This window comes from Arachis ipaensis, chromosome B4 (genome assembly GCF_059453495.1).
Source record: "Arachis ipaensis isolate K30076 ecotype BB chromosome B4, ASM5945349v1, whole genome shotgun sequence".
NCBI classification, from domain to species: Eukaryota; Viridiplantae; Streptophyta; class Magnoliopsida; order Fabales; family Fabaceae; genus Arachis; species Arachis ipaensis.
Window position 1 is genome coordinate 41,746,316 of NC_142439.1, and position 11,109 is coordinate 41,757,424.

The window sequence follows — 11,109 nt, forward strand, 5'->3', positions numbered from 1 at the left end:
TCTTAATTTCTAAAATTAAGTTTGGTGTTCTCTAATTAATTTTTTTTATTTTTATTTTTTTTTGGCTTAATAATTTCAAAATTTTTGTCTTAATTTTAATTGAAATTTTCAATTTTTTTGTTTATTTATTTAATATTTTTATTTTATTTCTTTACACAGGTTACCTCACAGGGACTTCTCTACACTCTGACGTAGAGAGTCCCATCTTCTCTTGTTTTCTATTTGTGTATGCGCAGGAACAGAGACAAAGAACATCTCTTAGACTTTGATCCTGAACCTGAAAGAACTTTCAGGTGGCGTTTGCAACAAGCAAGACTTTACAAGGCTACAGAGTCCACTATGGATCCTAACAATAATGCTAATGCCAATGTGGCAAATCCGAATGGGGATGAGCAACAAAGGAGAGTGCTTGGCTCTTATTCTGCCCCTACTGCAGATCTTTATGGAAAAAGCATTGTGGTGCCTCATATAGCTGCAAACAACTTTGAGTCGAAGCCACAATTGGTCACCCTGGTGCAACAAAACTGCCAATATCATGGACTTCCTCATGAAGATCCAAATCAGTTTATATCTGATTTTCTGCAGATTTGTGATACTTTGAAGACAAATGGAGTGAACCCAGAGGTGTACAAACTCATGCTCTTCCTGTTTGCTCTGAGGGATAAAGCAAAGCTGTGGTTAGATTTCCAACCAAAGGAGAGTCTGAATACTTGGGAAAAAGTTGTTACATAATTTCTCACTAAATTTTTTCCACCAAAGAAGCTGACTAAGCTCAGGTTGGAGGTTCAGACTTTCAGACAGAAGGAGGGTGAAACTCTTTATGAAGCTTGGGAGAGATACAAGCTACTGACTAGGCAATGCCCTCCGGACATATTCTCCAAATGGACCCAACTAGATATCTTTTATGAAGGTTTGGGTGAGATGTCCAAGATGAGCCTAGACACTTCTGTAGGCGGTTCACTGCACAAGAAAAAGACACCAGAGGAGACTATTGAGCTGATTGAATTGGTTGCAAGCAACCAATATTTATACTCATCTAACAGAAATCCTGTGAACTCTGAGACCCCTCAGAAGAGAGGCGTGTTGGAAGTAGAAGCTGTTAATGCTCTTCTTGCTCAGAACAAGCTGATGTCTCAGCAAATAAATCTACTTACTCAACAGATGGGTGGCATGCAAGCCTCAGCTATCAACACACAAAATTCACCACAAGAAATATCCTATGACATAATAGGTAATTTTTACAAAATGATAATTATGATTATGCTCAACCTTTTTCTGAACAGGTGAATTACATGGGGAGTGGTCCTAGGAATCCCAACAATGATCCATACTCTAAGACATACAACCAGGGATGGAGAAATCACCTAAATTTTGGATGGAGGGACCAACCTCAGAGACCTCAGAACTTCAACAATAGTTCTTAGGGTGGTTTCCAGCAGAACAATGATTTGGAAGTAATATTGACAGGTTTTTGACAGGAAACCAGAGCATCCATCAAGAACCTGGAGATTCAAATGGGTCAATTAGCCACAAAAGTCACTGAAATTGATCAGAGGACCACTAATAGCCTTCCTGGTAACACAATTCCAAATCTAAGAGAGGAATGCAAGGCTATCACTTTGATAAGTGGACAAGTGGCAAGTATGGAAGCACAAGTTATGCAGGAAACCAGAGCCTCCATTAGAAACTTAGAGGTGCTAGTGGGCCAACTGAGCAAGCAAATACTTGAGAGGTCTGCAAGTACATTTCAAGAGGATACAGTGGTGAACCCAGGAGAAGATTGCAAGGTTATTCAATTGAGAAGTGGTAAAGTATCTGGCTCTGAGACTAAGGCCAATGAAGAGCTAGTTGAAAAGGAAGCTCTAGAAGAGAAGAAGGGAGAAGTGGAGCACACCCCTCCAAAGCGTGCAGACAACCCATTCCCAGACTCTCTTGACACTTATCCTACTTTGTCAAAGGCTCCCGAGTACAAGCCTAAAATTCCATATCCTCAGAGACTTCAAAAGGAGACCAAGGACAAGCAGTTTTCAAAGTTCTTGGAAGTCTTCAGAAAGTTGCAAATCAATATTCCTTTTGCTGAGGTTTTGGAACAAATGCCTCTCTATGCCAAGTTCATGAAGGAGCTGTTGTCAAAGAAGAAGCCTTTAAAGGGAAATGAGACAGTGGTCCTGACTAAAGAATGCAGTGCCATCATTCAGAATAACTTACCAAAGAAGATGCCAGATCCAGGGAGCTTTCAAATTTCATGCACCATTGGGAGCACAACCTTTGAGAAAGCGTTATGTGATCTGGGAGCAAGCATCAATTTAATGCCCTTGTCTGTGATGAAGAAGCTGCAGATCCAAGAGGCACAACCCACAAAGATAGCATTACAGATGGTAGACAAATCTATGAAGCCTGCATACGGATTAGTGGAAAATATCTTGGTCAAAGTGGGTAAGTAATGACAAGTTATCTTAGCCTAGTTTTACTAGTCTTTTTCTTTGTTTTTATTAGGTTTTATGCACTTTCTTACATTGTAAGTAAGTAATTTGGAGTGGAATTGAATGGTTTCCTTGAATCAATCAACCACCCCTTAATTGATACTAAATCATGAGGTTTAAGCTAAATTTAATTGGTTTTGAATAATTTATAAACCTTGTAAATTTGGTGATACTTTGATTGGTTATTTTGATTATTTACAGGTGAAGAAAAGAAGAAAACAAGAAAGCGTAGCCTAAGAAGCATGGCCCAAGGAAGAGAAAAGTGTAGCAAAAGAAACAAGGAAGCATGGCACATGGAAGGAGGAAGCACAACACTCTCTCTAAGAGCGGAGCACTCTCTAAGGGAGCACAACAATGAACCAAGGAAGCAAGGCTTGGATGCTACGCTCCCCTTGAGAGCGGAGCACAATTTTGAACCAAGAGAGAAAGGGGAGGAGCATAATGCTCCGCTCTTGCCAAGAGCATTATCGGGCTCCATCCAAAACAATTGCAAGGGAAAATGTTTGCTAATGCTTGCCCCAAGGATCGAACCAAGCACCTAAGGAAAGGAAGGAAGCGCTACTACAAAGCTTGGCAAAATAAAAATGCATAAAATGGCTCAGCAAGGATTCGAACCAAGGCACTCCCACTCAATGCATGCGCCAACCTTGTTTCCTTCACAAAAAGAAAAAAAATCCAGCAATGCCTCCCCAAGGTTTCGAACTTGAAACCTCTCCAAAGCAAAGGGAGTGCTACGCTCTTGGCAAGAGCAGAGCGCTACTTCTCTTATTCCTTAGTGCATGAGGTGCGACTTGACACGGCCAAGGAGGCTTGACACACACAACTTGACACGGCCAGGAAGAATTGGAGCACACAAGACACACCAAGGCAGCATTGATGCTACGCTCTCAAGGAGAGCATAGCGCTATCCTGAGGCACCCAACCTTGGCATGCAACAAAGAGACCAAAGACAAGCATTGATGCTCCGCTCTCCACAAGAGCAGAGCACACCACTGGGACAAGCAACATATGGGCTGAAAATTCAATTAAAAATCCAATTTAATTCAATTCTTTACCAAATTAAAAATCCCACACAAATTCTAAAATCCAAAAAATAGGAAGTGTATAAATAGAAGCTAGTTTGATTTAGATAGGACCTTTTTTGCTTCTTGGAGAATTTTCATTTTGTAATTTTTAGAGTTGTTCTTTGAATTTGGATCTTGAAGAATTTGGAAGGAGAATTGATCTCTCTTCTTCCTTGTTCTTGCTTGAGCACTCTTTACTTTTTATCTTGGGTCTTGGGTGGAGAATTGAAGAAATTCTGTTTCAATCTCACCTTGAGATCTCTTTGTTTATCTTTCTGCATAATTCTAAGAACTGTGATTTACATTTCAAATTCTGTTTACTGCTTTCATCTCCCACTTCTTCTGCAATTTACTTTTCTATTTTCTTTTGCAATCGTTCTTGTTGGATCAAGGAAGGATTTGAGATCTAGACTTGTTTTCTAGTCTCTTCCACTCCTGAGATCTTCAATTTCTTTTTTAACTTCTGTATTTAGGTTACATTTACTTTCTGTTTTAATTCTTCAAAGCATTTTTAATTCTCTGTTTGAGATCTACTTCAATTCAATTCATCTTCTACTTCTCTGTTAATTTGTCTTTTACTTCTGCTTGTTTAAATTCTGCAACTCCAGCTCCCAATTCCTTTTATAATTCAAGCAATTTATATTTCTTGCACTTTAAGATTCAGTTATTTACATTTCTTGCAATCTAAGTTTCTGCAATTTAATTTACTTGTTCTTTAAGATTCAACACTTTTATTTTCTGTTCTCTTTAATTTACTGCAATTCTTCCCTCTCCCTTTATAATTCATGCAATTTAGCTTCTGTCAATTACAAACCACTCAAATCAACACTTGATTCGCTTGACTAAATCAACCACTAAACTAAAATTGCTCAATCCTTCAATCCCTGTGAGATCGACCTCACTCATGTGAGTTATTATTACTTGATGCGACCTGGTACACTTGCCGGCGAGTTTTGGGTGTTGGAATTCGTTTTCCAAAATATCCATCAAGTTTTTGGCACCGTTGTCAGGGATTGATTAGATTGACAATGATTAAGTGAAGTGGAGATCTAGATCAAGCACTTTTTCTTTTCTGTTTCTTTAACTTTTGACTAACACACTAACTGTTTGAATTTTTGCTTAAGCTAACTAAAATTTCACTCCAGCAATGGATTGAAGTGTTATTACTTTTCTAATTTTATGTGATTTTTATGTTTTGTTTGTATGTCAGGGACAAGGGGAGCTATACCCACCTTTTGTGAACAAGACGAAAGAATCCTCAAGAGATTAAGAAGAGCTGAAAGAGGGAAAGGCATTGTTGGAGAAGAGGATTCAGAAGAAAAGTTCTAAGATATGGAGGAACACTCAACAAACCCAACAAATTCACCAGGAAGAGCAACCAATAACAGCAACAATCCACCACGGAGAAGAGTTTTGGCCTCCTACACATTTGCAAATCCTAGACACTATGGGAGTAGCATTCTTACCCCAAATGTTAATGCAAATAACTTTGAACTGAAGCCACAACTCATCACCTTAGTTCAAAATAACTGCTCTTATGGAGGAGGACCACTTGAAGATCCGAACCAACACTTATCTACTTTCTTGAGGATTTGTGACACTGTCAAAACCAATGGTGTGTATCCTGACAGCTACAAGCTACTGCTATTTCCATTTTCTCTCAGAGACAAAGCTACTCAATGGTTGAAATCTTTTCCAAGAGATAGTATCAACAATTGGGATGATCTAGTGAGCAAGTTCCTTGCCAAATTTTACCCACCTCAAAGGATTATTAGGTTGAAGACTGAAGTACAAACATTCACACAAATGGACACTGAACCCATCTATGAGGCATGGGAGAGATACAAGGCTCTAATCAGGAAGTGCCCTCCTGAAATTTTCAATGAATGGGACAGGTTGCAGAATTTTTATGAAAGCTTGACATTGAAATCTCAGGAGGCATTGGATCACTCAGCTGGAGGCTCTTTGCAGCTCATGAAAACTGCAGAGGAGGCCCAAAATCTCATTAATATGGTGGCTAACAACCAATATTTCTTCGCTCACCAAAGGCAACGCTAACCATCACAAAGGAAAGGAGTGATGGAGTTGGAAGGAGTGGACTCAATCCTAGCTCAAAACAAAATGATGCAGCAGCAAATTCAACAATAATTTGAGCAAATAGCCAAAAGGATTGATAGCCTCCAAGTTGCAGCAGTCAACACAAGCCAACCATCAACCACATGGGGGCAAGGTGAAGAAGCTTGTGAAGACCAACAGCAAGAACAAGTCCAGTATATGCACAACCAAAATTCTGGGCCAAATGAAGTTTATGGTGACACTTACAACCCCTCCTGGAAGAACCACCCCAACCTCAGATGGGGAGACAATCACAATCAAACTCAACAACCATGGAAAAGGACTTCAAACCAAAACAGTTGGAAAAACACAAGCTACAACAACCAGCAGAATAATAACCAAAACACATACAGAAAACCACAAAACACTTACCCTAACTCTAACCATCATCCAGCCAATAACCAAGCCACCCATCAAAACACTTACCCTCAACCCTTAACACCCCACAACCAACCAATCTCACAAGACTCTCAGAGGATCACCAACTTGGAGATCTTAATGGATAAAATGATGAAGCACCAAGAGATGACAACAAAGAACCAGGAAGCTTCCATGAAGAATATGAAGAGGTAGATTGGGCAGCTTTCCAAGCAAATTGCCATTGGGAGACCATCAAGCTCATTGCCAAGCGACATCATTCCTAATCCAAAGGAGGAATGTAAAGCTATACAACTAAGGTGTGGAAAGATCTTGGTGAAAAATGAAGAAGCAACCAAGAAGCCAAAGGAAAATGACAAGAAACAGGCTGAAAAAGAGGAAGCCAATGATGAGGATGTAACAGCAAGCAAGCAAACTTCAAAGCAGGCTCAAGAAATGGAGGAACAGCCACACAACTCAAAGGAAGCAATAAAAGAAGCAACCAAGGATCACAGGCAGGGAGTGAACCTCACACCTCCATTGCTATACCCCCAAAGGTTCAACAAGGAGACTAAGGACCAACACTTCCCTAAATTTCATGAAGTCTTCAAGAAATTGGAGATCAACATACCCCTGGCTGAAGCATTAGAGCAAATGCCCCTATATGCCAAGTTTTTGAAGGAGCTTATAAACAAAAAGAGAAGTTGGCAAGAGAAGGAAACTATACTGCTCACTGAAGAATGCAGAGCATTAATCCAGAAAGGACTCCCCCCTAAATTTGAAGATCCTAGAAGTTTCTTTCTACCTTGTACCATAGGTAGTATGATCATCAACAAGGCAATGTGTGACTTAGGGGCTAGTATCAATCTGATACCCTCCTCTCTAGTGAAAAAGCTGTGCATAGAGGAAGTAAATCCAGTACAGATGTCTTTAGAATTGGTGGACAAGTCAGTGATATGTCCCAGGGGTGTGATTGAGAACCTTCTAGTCAAGGTAGACAAATTCATATTCCCTGCAGATTTTGTGGTCTTAGATTCAGATGAGGATGAAGGTGATTCCATTATACTGGAGAGACCATTCTTGGCCACTTCTAGGGCCATTATAGACGTAGAGCAAGAAGAGTTGACCCTCAGAATGCATGATGAAAGCGTCATCCTGAATGTATTTCCAGAAACACAGCTCATTGATGAAAAAAAAGACTGCATGGAAACTGACAAGGAAAACTTGCAGTGGAAGGAAGGAATTAACAAGACGACCAGTAGTTACCTTCCAAAGCAAGAAATAGATAATACAGCAGGGCAAAAAGAGAAAGAGAATGTGCAGAGTGATAAAAAAATTCAAGAAGACATTGAAGTGTCAACCACTGAGAAGAAAAGTCCTAAAGTGAAGCCCACTGTTAAAGAAGGAGGATTAGCAAAAAGAAGGAAGAAAAACAAGAACAAGACTAAAAAGGGTTGGAAGAACAAAAAGATTCCAACAGAGGGGTTCTCCAAGGGTGATGAAGTACAGTTGATCTATCAACAGTTGGGGACAGACCAACAAGTCAATGACTACTACACTATTTGCAAAATACTCTCACTTGAGCACGCCGAAATTGAGCATCAAGGAACAAAGAAGAAGCTCACAGTCAGGGGGGACAAGCTGAGACACTACAATCATCAACCACCATAAAAGAGGGGTTCAATGTCAAGCTAATGACAATAAAAGAGCACTCCATGGGAGGCAACCCATGATTTAAGATTCTTGTTCATTTTTAAATTCAGTAAATTATGATCACCTTAGCATGATTTTGAATTCTATTAGACATACATGACAGATGCATACACTTTTTTGAAATACATGCCAGACTTCTAAGTTTGGTGTGCTTGACAGCACATAAGAAAATCAGCTTTTCAAGCATTCTTAGATCATATGCTTAGTCATTTCGATGAAGTATATGACCAAACATTAAGTTTGGTGTCTGCATATGTACCAATTTTCAGAAGAATTAACTTTTGTTCATAGAATCAAAGTCATACATAGATGAATCATACATTGTTTCATTTCAGGAATTTATATTAGAAAATAAATTAGAACTTATGATGAAGGTATCAATTGTGATAAATTGCTTGCACTTGACATTAATCCCTTAGAAAGAGACAAGTTTGGTGTTCACCAAACCTTGGTTCACCAAGTAAGGGACACAATTGATCTTTTATGACTAAGAAACATAATAAATAATCTAAGCATTCACCACTTCATCACTGTGCTACAGTTGTGTCCTAAAGCTTACCATTTTGATTTAATTAGGAAAAAGAAGGTTGAGGTAAAGACAAGATGAAGACACAGCTATGACAAGCTAAGAGAGAAGGATCACATGTGCCTAGAAAGGTGTGCCTACCTTGGAAAGCAAAAATATGCATGCTAGTCACCTTGGAGGATGAACCTCATGCAACCAATGGGAAGAGAATCCTTGTCAATCCTCAAGAGAACATGCAAGCCGTTCATCTCATGAAGTTACTATGTTGTTCAACTTAATCTTCACCCTTCATAAGTCATGACCGAATCCCTCTTTAAGTATGGTCTTCGTCTAAAGCTTTAATGCCTTGCCTATAAATAGGTTGAGACATTTCTTGCATCACATGTTCCTACAAGTCTTCCTTTCAATCATAAATCCTTGTTCCACCTTGTGCAATCCTAAACACGTCCTACTCCCCTCTCAACAGCAACATTTCTTTCTTCGTTCGCTTTACACTATAAAATGGTACCTCAACCAACCACAAATCCACCCCTGCCTCCTCCCTTTAATTGAATTCATGGCTTCATCAAGTTCAAAGAGAAGACAAGGGAAGGAACCAATGGTAACCAAACCCCCATCCTATGATATAAGGAAGTTTAGATCTCAGTTTCTTGAAAGAAAATATCATAGATTCATGAAAATAAAGCACATCATTCATGAGAGGGGTTTTGAGCTGAGAGATGGGGAATACCCAATCATGAGGAAAATCACTAGGGAAAGAAGGTGGAATCTTCTATGCGATCCTCTCACCAAGATTAGTGCAGTTATGATCAGAGAATTTTATGCAAATGCTGTGAAAGAGAGTGAAGACAGCATCCCTTACAAAAGTTATGTTAGAGGAGTTGAAGTAGATTTCAGTCCAGCATCCATTACAAGGGCCTTGAAGTTGAGAACCATAACTTATGAAGAGCCCAGCTATGAGGCCAGACTGCAGGGAGAGAATGACCCTGATGAGATCTTACAGGGGATATGCTTGGAAGACACAGACTGGGAAAGAGATTCAAAAGGAGTCCCAAGCCAATTGAAAAGAATAAATCTCATTCCTGAGGCCAAGGGGTGGTATGAGATAGTAAGGAGATCTTTACGCCCTACTGGAAACACCTCAGGGGTCACAATCAAGCGAGCACTCTTGACATACTATATCCTACATGGGAGAGAAATCAACCTTGCCCAACTCATAGCCGACAGTATTCAAGAGATAGCTGAAAGCATAAATAAATCAACTACGCTTGGTCATCCAAGCACTATTCTAAGGCTATGCAACAAAGCTGGAGTAATCTTTGAAGATGAGGGCACAGAGAAAGTAAAAAAGGGGACGGGAATCACAAAGAGAAATATGGAATGAATTAATGAGGATGATGATCAAGAAGAAAGACCACAAAGGAGAAGAAGATTAGAGGAAGGGGAAGAGCAAGCTCACAGTGCCATAGACATGTGTCAGCTACAAAGAGCTCTTGAGGAAATATCACAACAAAATGTGAGAGCACAAGAGCAGTATTCAATGCAACATGAGCAATATCTAGAGCACTGGGAGCAATATTTGAAAGATAGGGAGCAAAATGAAGCTTGGCAGCATAGAATGGAGGAGAGACAAGAGAGCTGGCAGCAACAAATGATGGTCCAACAACAAGAATTTCAAGCCGAGATTCTTGAGGGGAAAAGAGAACAAACAACAAATCTTCAAGAGTCATACGACAAAATGTTCCTGACCCAAGCCAAATATGGGGAATATACTCACAACTTGTATCAGTGGAAGAACATTCATCATACTATTGGAGAGGTTAGACATGTGCAACAATTAGAGTATGATGAAAATATGCAAGCAAGGTTGAAGTATTTGACCCACAATACGCCAGCACTAGATCCACAAATCAAACCATTTGAGCAGTGCCAAGAATTTATAGACCGACAGAAGGACATGTCTCATCACTACACAGAGGTAATACATGAAAGATTGGAGGCAGTTGGGCTCTCAGGTCTTATAGATCCTATCTGGGATAGAAGGTGCCCTAGTGAAGAAACTCAGGACTACTCCAAGCTCTGGAAGAGAAAGAAGAAGAAGGGAGAATCAAGCAATAACCAGGGACATGACAATTAGAAGGTGGTGAAGTTCTTTCATAATTTTAAATTAAATAAGGAAGGTGTATATCTGAAACATGATATACCTCCAATTGTTCTTTGTTTTGCATATATTTTTAGCTTAAAAGCTATCTGCATGATTGTCATCCTTCATTAGCTTGAGTATTTAGTTTTGTTCCCCTTGCTATTTGAATAAAAGAGAGATGTTTGATTTAGAAAAGTAATTGTTCAATGTTGCAAAAGTTAGAATGAAAGTTAGTGGTGGTATGTGTTTGATTCAATTGTTAGCTCACAAAATAATTGCTGCATAATGACATGTTACTTGAAGCTTAAGCTAGTTGCTGCTATGATCCTTCAATTAATAAAAATCCCTTGAAAATGAATCAAAACAGAAAGAAAAAGAAATAGAAAAGCCAAAAAGTGGCAAAGAAACAAACAATAAGGCTAGACACCAATAGCTTGGACCCTAGAACACATGCCTGTGGTGTTTTTCTACAAGGATATGCTTGGACAAGTAAGTTCTAAGGAGTATTTCAAAACTTGGCCACTTAGATCAACTGATTTAAGATTGCCAACTGAAAGTCCACAATAAAGAGAAACCTAGCTACAAAACACTTAGTTATCCAAAGAGATGCTGGGCATCAATGATCTTAGGAAGAAAAAGGTGAGCCATGTGTCTGTGGTGAAGGAATGTTGAGTGCAATTAAGCCAAAGACTGCTGTAACATTTGCCA

The 11,109-nt window shown here is 39.4% G+C and overlaps 1 non-coding gene and 1 pseudogene across 1 annotated transcript; one reads left to right on the forward strand and one right to left on the reverse strand.

The window, feature by feature from the left end:
- Nucleotides 1-768: 768 nt before the first annotated feature.
- On the reverse strand, nucleotides 769-872 carry LOC148567313 (small nucleolar RNA R71). The gene has a single exon (XR_015882267.1). It is a non-coding gene; the product is annotated as a small nucleolar RNA R71 (small nucleolar RNA).
- A 7,942-nt stretch (nucleotides 873-8,814) lies between these two features.
- Nucleotides 8,815-10,395, forward strand: LOC148567314 (uncharacterized; annotated as a pseudogene).
- The last annotated feature ends 714 nt before the right edge of the window (nucleotides 10,396-11,109 follow it).